This window comes from Heliconius melpomene, chromosome 1 (genome assembly GCF_056956725.1).
Source record: "Heliconius melpomene rosina isolate 202511_hmr_F chromosome 1, ASM5695672v1, whole genome shotgun sequence".
Lineage (NCBI taxonomy): Eukaryota > Metazoa > Arthropoda > Insecta > Lepidoptera > Nymphalidae > Heliconius > Heliconius melpomene.
The window spans coordinates 2542115-2565336 of record NC_140389.1 but is presented as its reverse complement, the minus strand read 5'-3'; the positions used below and the strand labels follow the sequence as shown (position 1 = coordinate 2565336).

At 34.0% G+C, this 23222-nt stretch overlaps 1 protein-coding gene across 1 annotated transcript in view; it reads right to left on the bottom strand.

Moving 5' to 3' along the window:
- The window catches only part of igl (IQ calmodulin-binding domain containing protein igloo), a 106879-nt gene extending 90171 nt beyond the window's left edge, over positions 1–16708 (bottom strand). Inside the window, exon 1 of the mRNA XM_085185950.1 lies at positions 16621–16708. The gene's annotated coding sequence lies outside the window, so the exon portion shown is untranslated. The remainder of the gene's footprint in view (positions 1–16620) is intronic.
- Positions 16709–23222: the final 6514 nt, after the last annotated feature.

Sequence of the window (23222 nt, the reverse complement as noted above, 5' to 3'; positions counted from 1 at the left end):
ACAATTCATTTCCTCGAGTGGGAATCGAATCCACGACCGTTGAGTTTACAGTCACACCGAGCCCAATTCGATTAACTTATAATTGTAGTTATCCTATTAATACAATTAAAACAAAAAATATATCCTATACAACTATAAGGGCAGACTAAAGTTAATATAAAACTTATCTAGTTAAGAACAAAGGGCCAGACGCTGTTTTTATTTCACATGTCTCGCTTGAATCGATCCTACTACAATAGCTTTACATGGCTGTGGATTGTGGAGGAAGTGCACACCATAGTGGGAACTAATGGATATTATATTTATTTATATATAGGTAAATTTACGCATTTTTGTATGTAAAAATTGATTGAATTCCAAGGTTCTAGTTCCCGATTGATGCAAAACTTATAGGACTGGCTTCGTGATGTGACAAGCCAGAAGCAACTTAATGTTAAGAGAATCTGTTCTGTATTTTCTGCCCAATTTTAAAGAATTTACGTCTTCAACAGCGGAACTTAACGCTGTGCTTTATCTTGGAATTTGAATCAACAATCGTTCTCTTAGGCTATGCTGTTGCGCCTCATATACGATTGGTTTCCTCCATTGGTGTCATAAAAAGAGGAACGCTATATTTAAAGAGAATAAAGTCTCTTTACATGTATATTATATCTAAATCATATTTTGACAGGTTGAACCTATAATAAACAGTATATTATATACCAAAAATATAACAAAATGAAAATTGTCCAAAGTTCATTGACCTAGACAGACAGACAACACATTTGGCAGGACGTACGAACAGACAAGCCAAAATTATTCCATAATAGTCTCTTGCACTCCATTCCATTAATACACTTTATTATATTGCTAGCTAGTGTTCTTCCTGCGGAAAACACTAACTTTAATTAAATAGCCGTTTATTATTCACAATTTCCCGCTCTCATAACAAGATAATTTGCGTCGTTGAGTTACGTCACTTAAAATATAATATTTTCAAGATCGAAAGAAAAGTAGAAAATAGATTGCCTTAACACTAGGTTTCTATGCTATAATCATTCCTTCTCGAATCACTCTGTCTATTAGTGAAAATCGCATTAAAATCAGTCAGTCCTAAGCGTATATCAGTCGAAAGTATATTTGATTTATACTATTTGAATGTTTAACATGTTTATAGTATTTTACTTAGTCAAACATGGCGGTACTAATATTGATTAGCAGAATAATTCTGGAGCTATTTCTAGGTAGACTAGTCACGAAATGTCTTAAAGTATGAAATTTAATATCATATAGAAGTAAATTAATATTAAACGTAATACTTTTTTATCTATTGATTTTATCGTATTACGAGTACGTTAATAAGGAAAAATGGTAAACAGAGGAAACAGTGTTAAAACACTTCGGTGGTTAAGAGAATTCGGTGATCCCCCCCTACTTACCGCGTTGAGCAGCAGTACGCGCTTTGCCTCGTTACCAGGGCGAGAAGATGAAAATATTAAATATTTCATTTCCCCGAATGGGAATCGAATCCAAAACCTTCGCGTTTACAGTCACACGCTAGTACCCCTGCATCAGGTCTAAATATATATAAAATAAATCTAAAACCCAGACCTTCGCCTGGCACGGCAGCACCGCCAGACGGTATTCATTTAACCTTAAGTAATTGCCTCTGAGTAATACAAGTACTCCAGCTTAGCCCCAGTACAGTTTCAGTACAAAACATAAAATGATAAACTGTAAAACAGTCTCGTGGCAGTATCGACTAAACTTGCCTGCGTGCGACCTTTGCTATTACCTAACTAAACTAGTGAAATAAGTAATTATGATTTAAAGTTTAGCTGGGCATTTTAAAATAAAAAAGCTGAGGCGTGCTTTTGACGTGTTTAAACATGTTCATATTTAGATTTTTTTTTAACTTTTAAAAACCTTAACTATAGAACTTTATAAATTTAAGCAATCTGACATTACATTTCATACAATATTCATTTTACTTTAAGGAAAATGGTTGTACAAAGACGGGGCGAGACGAAGGCACAATAGGGTGAAGGAAAGTGCATCCTCTAATGAAAATAACAACGGAAATCTTGTAAGATGAAAATCAATTTAAATAATTTAAAGAAAATACTTTTTGTTATTAAAATCTAAGAAAAAAATATATTTCAATCTATAACTGAATCTTTATATGAACTTAATTCTATTATAACTCCAGACTGTAGTTTGAGATATGGATATTGTTACTGACTGCATCTACAGACGTGCCATTAGATCTTAAGTACTTAAGCCAAATTGCATAGCTGATGCTGGCTGCAAGAATATGTTAATTAAAATCTTCGCTTCTTCGAATTTTATATATTAAAACTAGCATTGAAAACTTTTGAAAATTCTCATCTTAAAATATGTATTCGACGTATAATACAGTGTTTTTAAATTGCTTAACTTAACTGTTTTTATATATTGCTTCTTAATAGATTAAATTTATTATAGGTAAATATTAAAATAAGTTATTAATAATTTAACAATCGGCACCAACCAATTTCCCAAACGACGACGGACTCGCACATCGAAATATTCCTAATAATATATATACTCTACTAATAAATAATTTAATTTAGACAAAAATAATAAAAAAGTAACTAGCACACATATTTAAACATACAAATACATAACAAAAAGCACTAGACGTATCAAAAACAAAGTTGAAACGTATGAACTTTGCTCGGAACCACTGCAAGCTCTATGATACTTAAAATTGAATACAGTACTACTCTTTGTGAGAGACCAAATATGAAATTTAATGTGTTGTTTGTGTTGTTTTCTAATATTTTCAGAATATAGAGTTATTAGAGAGAGAGAGAGGTGGGGGGGGGGCTCAAGCGCAGGGCAGGGAGAATTTGGAAACCTAGATTTAAGACTCTCCTTTCTCATTAAAACACTGTTCCCCACTTTCCGCCGATTTCTTTTAAGTTGAGTGGTGAAACTCAACGCCGCGCTTTGCTTGATCACTAGAGCAGAAAAATGAAAATATTAAATATTTTATTCCCCGAGTGGGAATAGAACCCGCAACGTTTACAGCTGTAAGCTTGTGCCTCTGTGCCAGGACGGCCTAAAAATAATTGTAAATACATATATTTTGCATAATTATAATCTCTGATAGGTTCCCTCTGCCTACCCTGCTGCATGCTTGCATACAGAGTGAAGCTGACTTTTACTATAGAGTTGACCTCAAAACTAACCTATTACCTACTAGATTATTTATAGTCACATCTAACATTTCTACAGAAGAGACCTAGAGATGTAAGCTCTTAATTTTATGTAACGAACTGAGAACTTTAAATTGCATTTCCCATAAACTTCCTGATGTTTTATACCCGTACGAATGTTAGCGAAGTTTCTTGGAGTTTGTATAATATAAAAATGTATAAATGTTTTAACGACTTTCATTCGTTTTTTTATTTGCATAGAGTTTATCCAACAGTAATATTATGGAATGGTTTAATAAATAATATAAAAATACAATAAAAACAGACAACCGTGTAAAAACGTTTGTAACTGTGACGGGTGTAGGTTTATTTCCCACTTGAGGGAATGATATATTTAATATTTTCATTTCCAAGTTCTAGCAACGTTGAGTTCGGCCACTACAATACAATGCCTTAGAATTCAGCGGAAAATTGGAAACGGAAGTATATTAATGAGAATAGTGTCTTAACACTAGGCTTCTAGTTCCTTCTTTCTATCCTGCGGGATACACCGTGAAGCTATATAAGAAAATAATAAATATGATAATATTCTTTCTATTTTTTATATATGCATAAGCTGTTTTCTTGCTAACTGTTATTGTGATAACTTTTAATAGTGCCATAAATCTATAATAATAGGAGATTCGACATAAATGTTGAATGGTGTAGTAATGTGATATGTCCTTATATATGTACTGATAAACACCACTAGGAACGTTTTTTATAGGATCATCCTAATATCTTTAAACTGAAAATTCAGTATTTTCTTGCGGTAACAGCAGGATAGCAACAGAATAAAGGAATCTAGAAACAGACATTTTTGATACTATAACTTTCCATTTTCAGCCTTCCTTTCTATATATTACAAATATGTGCGTGGCGTAACTCAACGCCATGCTTTGTATCACCAGAACGAATAAATGAAATTAATCGTTCCCCCGATTCGGATTCGAATCTGCGACCACCAGTGTAAACGCACTGACAAGTATGACGCCTAGAAGATTATTATCATAGAAAATAAACCATTTATTAAGAATATTAATTAAAGTACGAACAAAGGTATTATCAATAATGATAGCGTGATAAGAGGCTATTTGTAGATAGCAGAATATAGGATTTATTATATTTAAATAACCGCTCTATGTTTAGATATTCTTCAGTCACTTTTACACATTTTATTTTTGTACATTAATGTACTTGTCTATGTATAAATATTTTTTTTGTAATATTACGCATTTATTGCTGCACTCAATTTTTTGGCAACGTGGTGGAGTTACGTGTCGTAACTAAACTCCGGTTTTATCAAAATGATAAAATGAATTGCCTATATTTTAAAAATACATTCCTCCAAATCAAATTCCAAATTGCAACAATGTTTAATATGAGATTCTTGATAACTTCAGTAGAATGTTGTTTTTTTATATTATTTTTTTTTTTTCTTAATAGTGTCTCAAATTTGAGGTCGAAATGAAAGTACAAAGTGTTTCGACACTAAGTTTTCTTTTTCTGTCCGCATATAGTGGTAAGAATAGCAAATAGCAAAATTTCCTTTACTAATCTTTTCCAGATTAAATAAAGCAAGCAAAACTGACTGGCAACGTATAGTTATTCTAAGTCCTAAGCTTATGCATTTAGTATGCATACACCGCTAAATGTGTAATCTCTTGTAAAGCCCCAGTTCGAGACGGGCAGCTTTCATGTGATGAAATATATATATGAGTATATGTATATACGTAGGTATTGTATGTATGTATATGTATACCGCCTACCCTGTAAAATTATTTAAAATTTAGGGTAGTTAAAAATTTTAATAGTGCTCTAACTGATAGCGTAATCTACTATATAGAAATTAAACTGATGTTTCTGTCTGTAATTTGAAAAATCCCTGTTATTTCAAATGAATATAGTATTCATAGTATTAAAACCCAAACAAAACAATTTAAAAAAAAATGTCTGTCTTTCTTTCTGTTTGTGCGGGTAATCTACGGACAGCTGATTTTTATGGGACTTTCACTGAACGGACAAGACCGGGTTGTGGCATAGTATATAGGCTACTTTTTATTCCGGAATATCCTGAATGTCTCCGAATTTGTGCTCACATAAATATAAAATAATTAAACATTTATCTATTGACTATGAAAATTTCCGTAAGCAAAATCAAATAAAATCTGAAAAGATTTAAATAACGATTTACTAAGTGCATAACAGTACCTATAGATAACCATACTAAAATCATTAATCTGTTTTCAATAAATACCCTAAAATAATATTAAATACATAAAATATTCGAATAAATAAATCGAACGGGCGAAGCCGCGCGGGGGCCGTAGTAGTAAATCTTATTCCAGTAAAACGTTACTTCTAAACTTTCTCTAAGGTCAGGCCATTAACTTTATCTGCTACAGAAAACTCAATTAAATACACGTGTAGCAAAAATGGCTCATTAAGCGTTGACATAAAAAGTTTGTAAGACTCGCTTAATTCTTCGTGGAACGAAGCTGTTTATTTATTTATGTATCTTATTTTCCACTAGTTCTTGCCTGCGGCTTTGTCTGTGTGGTCAATTGAAATAACAACTACCTATGTATGACCCATTCTTAATGGTAGAACAACCACAGGTACAGTGTGTTAAATTAAAATCATTAACATGATGATAAGCATGCCTTTTTCTATATAAAAAGATTTTTTTTTATTACTCTTCAAATGTAAATTCCGTCATGGCGCAGCGGCACAAGGGTGTGACTGTAACGCGACGGTTGTGGGTTCGATCCCCACTCGAGGAAGTGAAATATTTATTTACGTTTATACTTCCATTTCTTCGCTCTGGTGACGAGGCAAAGCGCGGCGTTAAGTTTTGCCACTCAACACGCAATGCCTCTAGAATTCGGCAAAAAGTGGGGAACGGAGTGTCTCAACACTAGGTTCCCTCTGCCTACCCTGCTGCGTGCGGGATACAACGAGAAGCTGATTTTGATTTATTTCTTAATATTAAACGTGAAATACACACCTTACGAAGTAGGCCGTACAGAACGATAGTGATATCGTACCGCGTTTCGTTTCCGCCTATTTCCGGGCGATACGCGTTGGTTGCTTTTCAATATCACACTCATATGCATGCATTTTAAATATGTTAATATATGCAGAATAAAACTACTCTAAAAGAACGATATCTAACAAAAAAATTAAACACTGTTTTTTTCCATAGATTGGCATTGCCAAGAAATTACCTATAATTATAATATTTATAGCACGAAACGTTAAATAATACGACTTATCATTACTTATGTCATGTGTTTACAAACTTTCACTAAATTTGAAGAAAGTGGGGCGAACTCCCATACAACTTGTAAGCAAGGTTTTCATATAAACTCTCTGAATCAGGAAAGTCTTTGATAAATATTTATGTCACGTTTCAAACAGGAAAGATAAAAAAAGTTGATTTTCGTAAACAGAAATGTAACCATCCTGGCGCAGTGGGTTTAATTGATAGAATATATCAGTCGTTTATGGGTTGAAAGAAAGTGATCTCTTTGTTTTTGTGTCTATTTACTTGCAAATCGACAATGTCTGACTGCAAATGCGATGATTGTGAGTTCAGCTACCACTGGAGGGTACGTTTATATTTAATTCATTTCAATTCTAGTAGATAAAACGCGGCGTTTAGTTTCGCCACTCTACACATAGTGACTCGAAAATTGGGCCGAAAGAGAGAACGGAGTATCTTTACACTACCTTTCTCCTGATCTACAATGCGATAAAAAGATTTTAGACCACTTTCAAATTCTTATAAAATAACATTTATTTGCCCTTCACTTGTAAAATTTTATGCGTCTACTAAAGATATTTTCTAATTAGAAAACACTTTTAAGTTTCAATAAGATTTCTCTCCCCATTCATAAGATAATTAATGAACGTCTTCTACGTTATTATAGAATTACCATTAAAGTCTAGACTTAGGTGATAAAAAGTTAAAATCTTTTATAGCTACACGCTTTATCACTACTCAGTACCTTATTTTCCGTCAAATTCTGAACGCATTACGTGTTGAGTGGTGGAGCTAAACGCCGCATTTTTGCTACTTAACTATAAAATTCGGAGGATAGTGAGGAACGGAAGTGTGTGGAATGGGAACTTAACACTAGATCCCTTGATTCCCTCTGTCTACCCTGCTAAAAGTGGCATATAGCGTGAAACTGGGGTTGCCAGAGAAACAACGAAGTGCTATGACCTCTGCGTCCACAGTTACCAAAGCGTATATGTCCTCTTCACGGCGAGGGTCCTCATGTTTTTTACGTGACCTTCTTCCAGTATCATCGATACAGTATAATAACATCTCATCAGAAGAAGCTAAAAGATCATCAACTATAGGTTTCTATTCTCGTACAGATTTTTACAAGAGAATCATTTCTGCTAAATTTTTGTCACAATCCTACCTTCCAGGTTTAGTAGAGTGTGTTAATTGTTTAAGCACTCTCGACCCTTTTCTAAGCTTGAGGTCGGAGGGAGCATGCTCCTCTAAACAAATAAACATCTTGTCTCACTTAATGAAATAAAATTTTCATTACTATAAAGGTAGGTATTATTATTTTTCTATATTTAATTTCACGCTTTATCCTGCATATAAGAGTGTAGGCAGAGGTGATCCAATATAAAGACACTCTGTTCTTTACTTTCCGCTCAGTTTTCAAAACACTGCTTGAATGGTGAAAGAAAACGCTACGGCTTGCCTCGTTGCCAGAGTGAAGAAATAAAAATATCAAATATTTCATTCCCCCGAATTGTAATCGAACCCGCCGCTTTTGCCCTTCCACAATCAGGATTTTTATTCTATTTCCTCTATTTCCAGTTTTTTCCAGTAGTTAAATTCAATTTCCAACCAGTCGTCTCAATGTTACGAGTGTTTTTTGAAAAACATCCCTCAAAGTCAAGTGAAGTCGTTATCCATCCGTTTCTTTTTTTTTAATTTTTTTGTACTTCAAATAACAAGCATAAAAACGAAACAACTTTCAAATAGCTTTTCTTTTAACGAGACCGTTGTTCTTTATAATTTATTTGTTTATATTAATTTAAAGAAAAATTGTCAATAATAGCAATTTATAATTTTTTTTATTATATTTTACTATATACGTAGTTAACTAAACAGATAATAATAAGTAAGACCAGATTACAGCACTAGTCCTCAACAGAACAGAAAAAATCCAGTACCTCTCCCGAAATTAAAAAAATATTAATGATGATAATGGAAAAAGGAAATCTCATAAAAAATATAATAATTAATTGAATGAGCGCTATTAATCACTTCATTAAGGTCAGTGGTTCGTAAAATTGTACCACGTGCAGTTTCATAAATGGACTTTCAATATTAATGCTATTTAAATTTTTACAATTTTTTCATTTCTTTTAGCAATTCTACATTTAGTAAGGATGGAGAAAACTTAGTATTAACTCTCCTTTCTCGAATTTCCGACTATCTTTAGTGGGTATATATGCATTTCTTTTCTGGAACAATTAACAGACAGCAAAAAATATAACTTTTGTAATTTTTGACTGTCTGCTGTTCGCAAAAACTACTGAACTAACTTTGGTAAAATTTATTGTTTTAATATATTTATTAGTCTTCGGTTATTAATGGGCTATAATTTATTGAGTCCATCTCATCAAGGTATTAATACAATATCTTAGGAAAAATTAATAAACTTAATGAGCAGTTCCTGTCGGCATAACCAACCGTAACCCAACCTCCACCCAACTACCAGAAAAATGGAGAACGGAATATTATATCACTACCCTCTCTCCCAATCTCAAATAACAAATTACATTACAACTTTAAGCATTTCTTAATTTCTATCAATAGACATAAACGAAACTGGCCATTTTGACGCCATCCATTTAACATGTCAAGTGAATGCTCTGGGCTCAGCCGGGCCCATCTGTTGACGCTAACAGATTTTGAATGACACGCTGTGATGAATGATTTATGGGTTTGGAACACGCGTTATCAATTGCCTGGATTTATGTTTTATGTTTATGTTATGTAGTATGTTATGTTCAACATATTAGCTATGTTAGATAATGTCATTAAAGGAGAAAAGTGGAGGGCAGTGTTTTTACACTATGATCTGTTCGCTTGTTGATGCCAGTTACCCCATTATATGCGGGAATAAATGTTAAATTAATAAAATAAATATAAAGAAAGGAGATGAAGTCAAAATATGTGACTCTATTAGTAAAATAAATTACTATTAAAGTTGAAAAATATTAATTATAAAAAATATTCATCATAATTAACCATCAAAAATTATCGAATTCTCGATTTCTTGATCGATATAAAACAAAAAACAGTTGCCATTCGTATACAATAGGTAAACTGAAAAACCTCATTATCCCATACAACCAATATTTGCTATTTAATTTACATCTGCCAACATTGAAAAGCTCGGTATACATTTTTAACCGCACTCGTAAAACGACCCGGCCATAGTAATTTATTATTTAAGTATCGAATTTACCCGTAAAACTCAGGACACATGCGTAAAAATACGTTATATGAACGTAAGCCTTGAAAGGTTGCTATAAATTGTCAATTGGAAATAATTTACTAGGCTTATGGGTAAGTTTCATATTTTAACTTCATATACGAGTATCTCTTGAATTTTGGGCGGAAAGTAGAAAATTGAGACCATTGTGACGCAGGAACATGAGCTTCTGTCTGCGATGGATGTGGATTCGATTCCCACTAGAAGGACTGAATTATTTGCTTACTTTGCTATGGTAAGAAGATAAAAGGCATCGTTGAGTTCTGCCACTCAACGCAATGTCTCCAAAATTGGGTGGCATGCAGGTAACGGAATGTTTTAACACTCGACTCCCTTTGCCTATCCTAAAAAGTAGACATTTTAATCTCCACTTTCTGCTTAGTTCTATAATTCGGTTACCAATTCGGTTATTCGTGTACTGTGTGACAGAAAGTTAGTTAAAAGGTCAAAGAACATTGGAAATATTCTAAGCTAAACAAAATCCAAACATCAAATTTTAACTTTTAAAAACTTTATGCATCATTTTTTATTAAAATTTTAAAATAACAATTTGAAAACCCTAAATCTGTTTTCAATAAGCGTGCATTGTACAAAGTCATCCGGTGTGAGCTCACGCTGCATGCAGTGTGACGACCGATAGCTGTGATAGGGAAATCCAGCAATATTTGAAAAACTACTTCTGAAAATCTCCACGTTTTCCATTACGTTTTCTACTCTATAGTCTACATTTGCCTTGATAGTATGTTTTACGAGACGTAGCCCGTAGCTTTGTTTGCGTGGACTATAAATATGAAATCGTTTGTTTTTTATTCCCATAACAAATTCGGGAAATCTTCTCTTAGCTCTTGCTTTCTCTCCTACACTCCCCAAGGAAATGGAGTATCCTAACACTAGGTTCCCTCCGCCTAACCTGCTGTGTGCGGGACACAGCGAGAAACTGATTTAGTATTACTATATTTTTTATAAAAACCAGATATATTTCGAATTTAAAATAACTAAAGTGAGGAACCATTCTTATACTACGCGAGTCTGATCAGACAATTGGACGCCTGTACTTTAGAACATCATTTTCTTTTCTCGTGATACAATATTGAGCTTTCCGATTCAGTACATAAGGACTATAACAGCTTCAACTTATTTTGCATAAAATCACAACATAATCCCCACAATGGTGGGCCATTGTACGGCCGTTCGATAAAAAAATAAGTTTCACTCAGAACGCTCTCTTTTCTGTAATGTAAGCCTCTTTATAAAAAACTAGCGATGCGACTTCTTTTTGGTTTGGAATTTTGTTTAAATTTAAATAGTATTTTTAGGTTTCTTTAGTAAATAATATTTCTATTTTAATAAAATATATGTTAGGTATAACTATTATGTACATCACCGTCGGCATATTAGATTATACAAACTGGTTGTCTATGAAAATGATTTATTTAAGCGCTGTATCTCGCACGTAGTAGAATTAGACAGAGGGATCCTAAGAACCTTCTATTAACACATTCTATTCCTCATTAAGACACTTCCGTTACCCACGTTCCACCGAATTCTGGGGGCATTACGTGTTGAGGGCTGGAACTGAACGCCGCACTTTGCCGCGATACAACAAAGCGCGGAAATGAAAATACTAAGTATTTCATTCCCTCGAATAAGAATCGAACTCACTACTGTTCGTGTACAGTCACATGCTTATGCCCTTATGACACAACGGTTTCAAAATGCACTGAACATAAACGAATATATTTATAACTTTATAAAGTTTTACTTGCAGATTCGCCCGCACGTTCAAATGAGATAAACCATACATGACATATGCCACATTCTAAGTATCTAATGTAACTGTGACCATATTTAATATAGTCTAAAGCCTAAATAAATGGACTATCTAACACAAAAAGAGTTTTTCAATTTGAACCTTCCTGAGGTTAGTGCGTTCAACCAAACATACTCTTCGGCGTCGTAATATAAGAATAGATTACAGATACTCGGTCTAACAATAGACTGAAATCAAACATCAATTTTGAACCCAATTTGTTGAAAGATCGAAAGTTGTAGACCAGCCAATATCCGGAAAAACACTTGAAATGCTTAGTCATGACTACGTAAGGGAAGAATTGAGAAGCTTTTCATTGTTTTATTTGGTTTTTTTATGTATATGTTTTATATATAATACTTTTATATATTCGTATTTTCTACTGGCACAGCACACCACAGCACTATAAGCGTCACGGTTGTGAATTCGATTCCCACTTTAGAAATAATCGTTCCCAAACCTGCTGAGCACGTTCTTCTTCTCCGTAACATCCTCGCTAGTACCTGCTATTCTATGCATCTCTTCATTTCGGATTTGTTCAGCTAAGTTGACTCTGCATATCCTACGAAGAGATCGCCTCTCCACAGCAAATGCAATTTTCCTCATATATTTTGCATGTACAGACACCGATCAGTTACAATTTTATTATTAGTATAGATAAAGGCAGAGATATAAGTATAGATATATATTATACATATGTATAACATAATAGAAAGAACGTGACGACTATTCCCTCTACAACACGGGCATTCTCATTAAAATGCGAACAAAATAACCTAATTTCTAAGCATTGTGAGCGACCGGACGGGACGGCGCGGCGTGACAGGTGACGCGCGTATACTACACATGATGGCTTTTGTTTCATAAAAAAATATGAAAGAGAATTTAATTTTAAAATGAATTTTATCTTTGGGCACTTGTGGCGCTTCAGCACGTAAAGGTTGTAGCATCAATTCCCTAGGGGGACTTCTTTTCATTTAATCTGGAAACAAGATAGAGTGCGGCAAGGAGTTAAGAGAAAAATTGGACGGAAAGTGGAGGCCATAGTGTCTCAGCACTAGGTTCCCACTGTCTACGCTACTATATGTTTTCAAGTGCATGTAGTTACACAATACTAAAACACAAAAACAAACAAATATAAAATTTTGTCTGTTTCTTATCCTATATCTTATAAAACAAAGTCGCTTTTCGTGTCTGTCTGAACTTTCTAACTCTTCTTCTTCTAAACCACCCAACGGATTTTTATGCGGTTTTCACCATTAGGTCGAGTATTTCTCAGGGAAGGTTTATATATAGTTTATTATTTGTAAATTCTTATGTAAATTAACATAAATACGATAAATGTGTCTAAAGTCCTACCCGTTGAGACACTTTCGCGCATGCGCTGCTTTAATGGTAAGTGCTACATGAAAATAATGTACTGGAGTATTATTCCTCTTAATAAGATCTACAAAAAAGTCCGCGACAGCATATTTTTATCTTTTAAGGATAACGTGTAGTTAGTGTAGTTTCTGTCTAAAAATAGTAATTTCAATATATTTTTTATTGTGAGGGATATTTTTACATAATGGTATTAATCCTTATACTTTAAAATACTTTATTAATTTTCTACGTTAAACGAAGATAAAATTTGCTTCTACACTATTTCGAAATTGCGAATAGTTTTAGAGAAAAACGCATTTAATTGTTGACACATCACGCCGTTGACTCATCAGCTGTGCCGACTCAAGTTTTACTTATCCCTTACTCTCAGAATATAAATAAGTATATTAGTTACGTTGGCCATTTAATGTAGATCAACAACTGTCTTTTACTGTTTTTCATTTTAATAAGTACTTTAGAAGTTGTTACAATATCAAAAAATCCTTGCTGCGAAACGGCTCGCCACTCGCCATGCCTTACACGCATCGGTGGTTCAGTGGTAGAATGCTCGCCAGCCACGCGGGCGGCCGGGGTTCGATTCCCGGCCGATGCATTCTATTTCATTGGCAGCCATCAAAGGCAGCCACGTAGTGCTTGCTTTTCATCAGGGACAGAATACCCTCTTCAGCATTAACCACAAGCTCGAAAAAAAAACCCGCCTGTCTCTATAGCAACGAAGATTTAGATGCGTTTGCACGTATTGGATAATTGGAGTTGAATGTATTATTTCAGCGCGATATATTTGGTTGCATATATTTTGTAGTAGTTATTAGTAGGTAGGCTTTTGTTTATAATTTCTTCCGCTTAAAAATAGTCATTTAACTATCTAAAAATAGTCATTTAAATATATTTTAATAAGTACTTGAAAAGATTAGTAGCACAGATTTAAAATTACGGTACCTACTAAAAAATCCTCGCCGAGTAAAACAATTGAAAAATCCTTATTAAAACTACGAAAATGCAGGTTGCATTAGAGTTTAATTAATTTTCACATTATCTTAAGTGCTTTGCAAACATACATTATATGAATAATCCAGTAGTAAAAGCGGGCGAAGCCGCAAGGGGGTCGCTAGTTTAGTACATAACAGTAAAAATATCCATACTAAAATTAGCAAAAATATATTTTTTAAATACACTTAAATAAATACTCATACAGTCCATGCGGGCGAAGCCGCGCGGGGGCCGCTAGTAGTAAATATTTCTGATAAGACTCCCAACAAAACTAATGGGTCTAAATTGTAGATCAAGAACAAACGTTATTCCAGACAATATCAAACAAAGATGCCGCTTCTTAAAATTGCTTTAATTGACCCTTAAACGCTTTTATTTGCCGACAAAGGAATACAAGAACAATTAATTACATATATCGAAGTAAATAAATTTGATAATTAATATCTATATCTATATCTATATATTTAGATATACTATGTCAAGGCTAACAGATTCGATAGCTGTTCATAAAATTTGATCCTATAAAAAATATTTTTTCTGGTTTGTAGAGTTAATGATTAGTCTGTTACAAGACTTACTTTATTTTTTTAGACCTAAAGACCTAGTGTCAGGACACTCTGTTCTTCACTTGTGAACTGAGGAAACTGTTATCTTTATAATACTCTTCCGGTATTAAACGGCTGAAGGAGCTCATCGATGGGTTTTGTCGAACCCATAACTGTCACGTTTACGGTTATATTTTATTCAAAAAGATAAAAAAAAATCTCCTTATAAAAGTATAAAATACGAATGTTACCTAGATCTTCATATTAATTGACTAACTCCTTATTAATGAAGTTAGCGTGTAACTTAGCTTATGCAGCTTCGTAGCGTTCTACAAAGTTGCAGAAGTGAAACAGTGAGTTCAATCGACTAAGTTTCACGCTGAAGTTTAAACACGGTGTACCGGATTATATTACCTTTCATAAATATTGAAGTCTTGGTGATAAATTATGATTATTTCTTGGTAAATTATTTATTTTAATTTAATTTAAAGTTGAGGCCAGAAATTGACTTAAAACGCGAGGTTATGGTTTCGATTTCCCCTCGAGGAAATGCAATGCCTTCAGAATTCGGCGGAAAGTGCAGAGTGGAGTGCCTTAACACTAGACTCCCTTTCTCTACCCTGACACACGAAACTGAAAAACATTCACATTATATCCGGCACATAGCAGGGTAGGTAGAGGAAGAGCCTAGTAGCCTAGCCTAGAGCATTATTTCTAGAGGGAGATGAACCCACAAACTGTCACATTTACAGCCATATATAAACTAGAAGAACAAAAACAAAAAAATCAATGTATTGTCTAATCATATGAAATAGGCTTCACCTATCACAATTTACCTGACAACTTTATTTTGAAGTCAGTCTACAGTTCCTTAGGAAACAATAACTGTCTGGTGGTAGCGTGACAACCAAGAATAAATTCTGAACTTTTGGCTTAACCTTCGCGCTATATCGATTTGATTGGAAATTGCTGTCTTAGTGACCTGTTTCTTATCAGTTAAAGAAATAGAAATGGAGATAACGAGAAATATACTAATTCCTAATCCCTATTTTTCTAACATGCTGTATAAACGTTATAGAGCAGAAATTTTGACTTAATAAAATAAAATATATTTCTGTCTTCAGGTATCAGGTACTATAGCTATCGGAATTAAATGTGACCGTATTTGAACGGCAATTTGATGACTGTGTGTTCAATTCCCTAAATAATATAATTTAATGTTTATTACCATTTGGTAACTTCTCTCTATTTTAACACATTTTTTCTATGTCGAACTGTGAGCAACTGTGTATTATAATCTGAGAAATTGGCAATTATATGTGAATTAGATAACAATACAATATTATAGTACTATCGAGCTGGTCTTTTGGAATTGGAAGATGGCTGATGGAATCTTGGACTCCGTTCTAGTCCTAAACTTATCGAGCTTGTGCTCATTATATATGTATTTTTGATATGTAAAGCCCTTTTTTTACTACACGTTTCATCCCAATCACTACGTTCTACACTCTCCGCCTTAATTCGAGACATTGCACAGTGTTGAAAAGCGAAACATAATCAGCAAAAAAATAAATATTTCTTTGTCCCGAGTGTGTCGAATCCACGACGTAGTAAACAGTCTGATTTTCATACAACGTTATAATGGTTTCAGTTAACAAAAGGACTTAATAAAAATTTAAAAACTCCCTACTCTAAACAAAAGAAAAATAATAGAAGATTTCTTTATATAAATAAAATTATTTAATCATTCATTACATTAAGAGAAAAAAAATGTGTCTTATTCAATTTATCCTTGAAATATTTCTGTAAATAAATAACTCTGTCTTTTGTCTTTCTTCCATATAAAAGTGTGGATTTATATCTAAAATATTATTTTTTGATTCGCTTAATGCTTACACATATATTTCTAAATAACACTACAAACAAACATAATGTTACTCAAAAATAATATGATTTGAAAATTACATGTTACATACATGTATGTGCATGTTTACAACACGTAAATTACTCTTAATTATTTAAAAAAACTAAATTACGCGTATAAAATAACAATACAGTACAAATATCTCCATATAATTTCTCATATAAATTGCAAAGAACATGCAGTTTATGTTATATTACTATATTTAAATACTCACAATTTTCTATGAAATAATCCAATTAAGCACAAAACACTTGTTATCGAGATATAGGGTGAAACGCGATACGTCCTCTCTTCCCAGAGGCTTGAAGCCTACTGAAAGCACAGGCTCAGGACCCTGTGATGTTGGAACCAAGTTTTGGCCAAATACGCCAATATTGGTGACCAAGCTAGGGATATTAATATAGATAGTGTGTCAGTTTGTTCATTTGTCACTGCTAATCTCAATAGGGGTGACTTTGGAATACCATATATTGCAATACTTGTGGTAACTGATGAATGTTCGTTGAATGTATGTAATATATCTTTGGTAGCTGAGATAATTTTGTAGTCTTTGATTTTTTTTATGTAGGTTCAATTCTCACTCACCGGAATAAATATTGGCATTTACAGCATCTTTGTTCTTCTAAATACAAGAGTATAAATTAGATAGTTTTAATAATCTACGTTTTTGGAAAAGGAAGAGGCAAACGAGCGTTCAGGTCACCTGATGGTAAGTGATCACCGCCCACAACCCCGTGCAACACCAGAGGAGCTACAGTTGTGTAGTTTGAGTGGTGGAACCCAACGCCACGCTATTGCCTCGACACCAGAGGAAAGAAAAGAAAATATAAAATATTTAATTTCCTCGAGCGGGAATCGAACCTACAACCTGTCGTGTTTACAGTCACAGGCTTGTGCAATAAGTTCTGTAAAACTTCACTATCTTGCCATATGTATAACAATTTATCACGACAGACTGCACCTATAAAGGCTGTCTGGGTTGTAGATAGTTATAAAGCAACTACTATAGTTGCGTTAGTTTTTTCTTTTGTGACATTATTTTTTTTTTTAGCTTTCTTGTATTTAAGTGTGAAGTTCATATCTCTATTATTTCTAGCTATAAAATATTATAATACTGTAAAGCTTTGTCGATGTAAAGATTATTACTAAATTCCTTAATAAAGATTTTTAATTAATGATCAATTAACAATTTCTTGACGATTGAAGCATTTTAATAAATATACTGAGCTATAGTTCCAATTGTTATAATTTCAACGTCTAAAGATCTACAAGAGTGCCTTTAAAATACAGATTATTTTTTTTGAGAAAGTAAAATTCCGGCGTTAATTTCCGCTTCTCCACGATAATCGAAAACTAATTGTTTTAACATTAGGTTCATTCCACTTCTCTTCCAAGTCCACAGCCATATATACAGGGTGTCCCAGGAGTCAACGATAAAACGAAAACAGGTGATAGACCAAGTCGTGACAGTTATGAGAAAAATATAAAAAAAAATGTGGGTCAAGTATTTTTGATATTATATTGATTTAAAAAAAATCGGAAAAACCGACACCCTGTGATGATTTTTCAAGTCCTAAGACTACAAATATTACTCTTTTTTCGTTTTTTTTTCTGTAATGTAATCATGAGTAACCCTTCTGTGAATTACAATTTAAGATTGAAACATACCTGCATCGGTTTTCAAGAAAATGTGGTGTTTTTGCCAAACATTAAATTCAAAATATTTACTACACCCAACTTTAACCGACTGTACTATAAAAAAAATGCACTACACTGTTTTTGCAAGTAACTTTAAAAGTTGGCGCATTTAATCTGAATTCCGAAATGGTATGATACTTGCTGGATCACTTCTTTGTTGAAGAGAGAAAAATCGAAATACACGATAATCGGGATGACGTTCAGAGTTTTGGTATCTTTTCCGATACATTCTAGCTGCAGCATTACCATTACATAACCATTCTCCATGAATGAAATGCATATTGGCAATGTGTCAAAGACCGAGTATATGGCCTGCGAGAGCCCGGACTCGAGCACTATCCTTATAGGTCCTGGGCCAGCCCCTAAGTCGGAAAAGTTCAGGTATCTTAGATCCGTCATGCACGAGTCTGGAGGCATCGATTACAATCTCCATGGTCGGATAAGCGTTGCCTGGGCTAAGTGGCGGGAGGTCACTGGTGTGGTTTGTGATCGCAGGATACCGTCCAAACCTTTTCCGACTTAGGGGTTGGCCCAGAACCTATAAGGATAGTGCTCGAGTCCGGGCTCTCGCAGGCCATATACTCGGTCTTTGACACATTGCCAATATGCATTTCATTCATGGAGAATGGTTATGTAATGGTAATGCTGCAGCTAGAATGTATCGGAAAAGATACCAAAACTCTGAACGTCATCCCGATTATCGTGTATTTCGATTTTTCTCTCTTCAACAAAGAAGTGATCCAGCAAGTATCGTACCATTTCGAAATTCAGATTAAATGCGCCAACTTTTAAAGTTACTTGCAAAAACAGTGTAGTACATTTTTTTTACAGTACAGTCGGTTAAAGTTGGGTGTAGTAAATATTTTGAATTTAATGTTTGGCAAAAACACCACATTTTCTTGAAAACCGATGCAGGTATGTTTCAATCTTAAATTGTAATTCACAGAAGGGTTACTCATGATTACATTACAGAAAAAAAAACGAAAAAAGAGTAATATTTGTAGTCTTAGGACTTGAAAAATCATCACAGGGTGTCAGTTTTTCCGATTTTTTTTTAATTCAATATAATATCAAAAATACTTGACCCACATTTTTTTTTATATTTTTCTCATAACTGTCACGACTTGGTCTATCACCTGTTTTCGTTTTATCGTTGCCTCCTGGGACACCCTGTATACTCGTATTTTATTTATTCAAATAGCTACAAAAAGAAATGACACAAAACACTCTCACCTCCACAAATACAATTTAAGGGACGAATCCTAACGAACATTAGAGACGTAATGGTGGCAATGATAAAAGTATAAGTATACGTTATAGGAACACATTTACATTATAAATGTTTTGGATAGCTTTTCGTCTCTACTTAATAATTTTCTAGAACGTTATGTTTTTTTTAATCAGTCTTCTATATAAAACTTCTCTGATACTGAGTGACCGACAGACATTGCTGAGAAGAAATTACGCGGCGTTGAACTCTGTAATATGCATGTAGATTCCTTTTTATTGTACCCCGTAGTACAGGGGTACTATAAAAGGAAAAGTCTTAATAGTTGGTCTCCTCTGCCTTTCCCGCTATATGGGCAAACTAACGATATTGCATTTGAATCTGCAATACAATATTTGTTAAATTGTTGTTTATATATTTTTATTAGTTATTTGAACTAGGGATAGAAAAACAATTTTTAGCACAATACAAATAAAAAATAACTCGAACTGACTCGAACCCGTAACTGTTAGAAACCGTCTTACTTACCTTTACTTATATAGCTCCAAGATGCACGAATTATTATTACTAAAAAAATAAAAAACAAAGAAAAAAGAAAACATACAGTCGAATTAATAACCTCCTTTTCTTACAGAAGTCGGTTAAAAACATGTTATTTAAATAGAAAACACAGTTCGTTAGACGTATTTCTTGCAGTAAATGGCCATATTTATGTTACCGTGTGAAAAGACAGAACCAAGCAGAATTTCAACAGTTGTCTATAGTTTGTGTTCTCACATAAATATAATTATTGGAAAATTATATTAACTTAATATTCAAATTTCCTGCGCTTTGGCAAAATAATACGCTGCGTTAAGTTCCGCTCTACGGGCGATGTTTCGAATTGAGGTATGATGAGGAGAATAGAAGGGTAAAACACTATATCCTCTTTAGCCTACTATAATACGACCCAGTAGGTACGTGATATAAAAAAGTTGAACATAAATATGTATTCCAATTTAAATTTTTCAATATAATGCAAAATACTTTAGCTAAATTATAATAAATAGTTTAATAAGCATCTGGGATCCAATCTCCTGGTACCACCTGCTACCGGGGTCTTAGAAATACACCCTATGTAGTTCACATTAATACTTTTTCTATAGATTTTATTTCAGCTTCACGCTGTATCTCGCAGATACCAGGCCCTAGTGGAAAGACACTCCGTTCCCCATTTTCCGCCGAATATATATAAGCCTAAATTCAAATGGTTTATTAATAACCTGTATTCAGGAAAATGTTCACTATTCAGGATCTGGGGCTCCATCATCAGTTCGATGATACTAAATTATTGTATTGTTACTTTTTCACAGTATAATTGCCAAGTTTAAAAAAATCAATGCTTATAAGATTTATTATAAGTATAAGGGAAGAGAGGCAGAGGGAACCTGGAACCCTAGTTTAAAAAATATAGTTATAAGTTGACCTAATATAAGAAACATGGTACATAATAAAGAAACATAGGAATATGAAAAAAATATTTCTTTTATCACTTTTTGTGGTAAATTGAACAATACGGGTTAAGTGGAAGTGACAGAACACTTTGTCCCTTTTTGACCGACTTCATTACTTTAATGAAATTCTGTATGAAGAAAGGAAAAATCCCTATAAGAAGCCGTCATGGCGCAGCGGCATAGTACCTGAATATTCATGCGACGGTTGTGGGTTCGACTGCCACCCGGGGAATGCATTATTTACACTTCATATACTTACAAGACATATAGCGGAGTTAAGTTCCGCCATTTTAAATTCAAAGTATGTATGAATATTTCTCACTGCCTCGTGACTTTTACACGTTTTAAATGTAACATTATTTTTATGGATTTAGAGGAATGAAGCGGATTTCTTTCAGCCTATATACATCGAGCTTAAATGGAGCGGAATATTTTTTATATTTAAATTTATTTTGAGATTCATTTCCCTGCGTTGAATATATAATAACATATAATAAAAATATAACTGGTCGTTATTTGTAAATTTATCGATGCAATAGGGTTCTATTACACTATTACGTATCTACAACAACGATTTTTAAAAGTTTTGTCTGTTTGTCTATTTTTCTGTTTGTCTGACCGCACATACAAACGGCTTAACCAATTTAAGTACAGTTATCACTATTGTATTTTGGTGAACTTCCCTTAACATTTAGTGTTTGTTTTATTTTAATCGGTTTATAAATAAAAAAGTTATATACAAGCGGGCGAAGTCGCAAGAGCTTGTTAGTGTATAATATGTAAAGACAATTATTTTATACAATAGAAGGAAAGAAAACTTTAAGTAGTTCTATGCACCGCCATTATCACCCATTGATTTAGTTCAGAGAAGCACTCAATTCAAATGCAAGGTGTGCAAATGGCCTCCGAGCTTCGAGTAAGTATTATATATTCGCAATCGAGTCGTCAGTTATCGATTTTACCTCATAGGCATATTAGCTAATGAGTGAGAATCATGTATAATTAGACAGTAGACTAGCTTTTCCTTGCAGGAATATAAACTGTAAAAATTCAATTCGAACCAATAGTTCCTGCGATTGACGCGGTCAACCGACCAAATTTTAGTTTTACATAGCAGTAAAAACATTCTAAAGAGTGAAAATAGGTTTCTTTAGATTAGGTAATAATATGTATTATATAAAATATAATATTCATAATAATGAATATTATATTTTTTTATGTTAGTTGGACGGTGTGGAGACAAGTCCTTCCTCCTGGCCTTAATCCCGGCTATTGCCAGGGTCTGCCTTCCTACTCAACCAACTCCACTTTGCACGATCTTTTACGTCCTCGGTGGTTAGACCATTGGCTCCCATGTCCTGCATCACGACATCCAACCAGCGCTTCCTTGGGCGTCCGGGAGGTCGCACCCCAGGAACTGGTATAGCAAGGCACTTGCGTCCGACATAGTTCTTAGGCCGGCGCGTAACGTGGCCAAACCATCTCAGGCGATGCTCTTGGAGCTTATCCGCTACGTCACGGACCCCAAGACTACCTCGAATGAATGTGTTGCGTATGCGGTCAGACCGCGTAACGCCGCACATCCACCTCAGCATCTTCATTTCCGTGACGTGAAGCTCCTGAGTGTGCCGAGATAGTGCTGGCCAACATTCGCTGCCGTATAAAAGAACCAGTCGGACGATGGTGTGGTGTGGAGACAAGTGTGCGACTGTAATCGCAACTGGTTGTGGGTTCAATTCCCACTCAAGTCACGCCACTCAACACGCAATGCCTTCATTCATTTAAGCAGAAAGTAGGGAACAGAAGTGTCTTAATGGAAACGGAGTGTTTCAACACTAGGTATCCTATGCCTACGGGATACAGCGTGTAGCTGAAAAAATATATTATTCAAAATCAATTGTAAATATTAGACAGTACAGTCATAATATTTATATACAAAAAAGCTAATAATTTAAAGACTATTTTATACAAAGCTTGACTCACCAGCTTTTCTAATAGCTCTTAGTCATGACAAATGAATCACAAGATCGATGACAGGGATAGTTCCCGAAAGATAAGTAAATACTTATTTTGTATTAATAGGTTTTAAGAGACCAGCCGTTTTGGCTGTAGGGGGTAGGTTGTGGGTTTGATTATCACTGTAAACAATGAAATATTGAATATTTTCATTTTGTCGCTCTGATGTTGAGGAAGAACGGGGTGTTAAGTTCTGTCACTTAACACGCAATGCTACCAGAAATCGGTGGAAAGTGTGAAACGGAAGTGTCTTAATGGGAACGGAATGTCTTAACATTTGGTTCCCTCTATTTACTCTGCTATATGCGAGATATAGCGTGAAGTTAAAAAAAAGGATATTGTAAAGGCATTTCTAACGTAACGATACAGTGTCTGACTGTA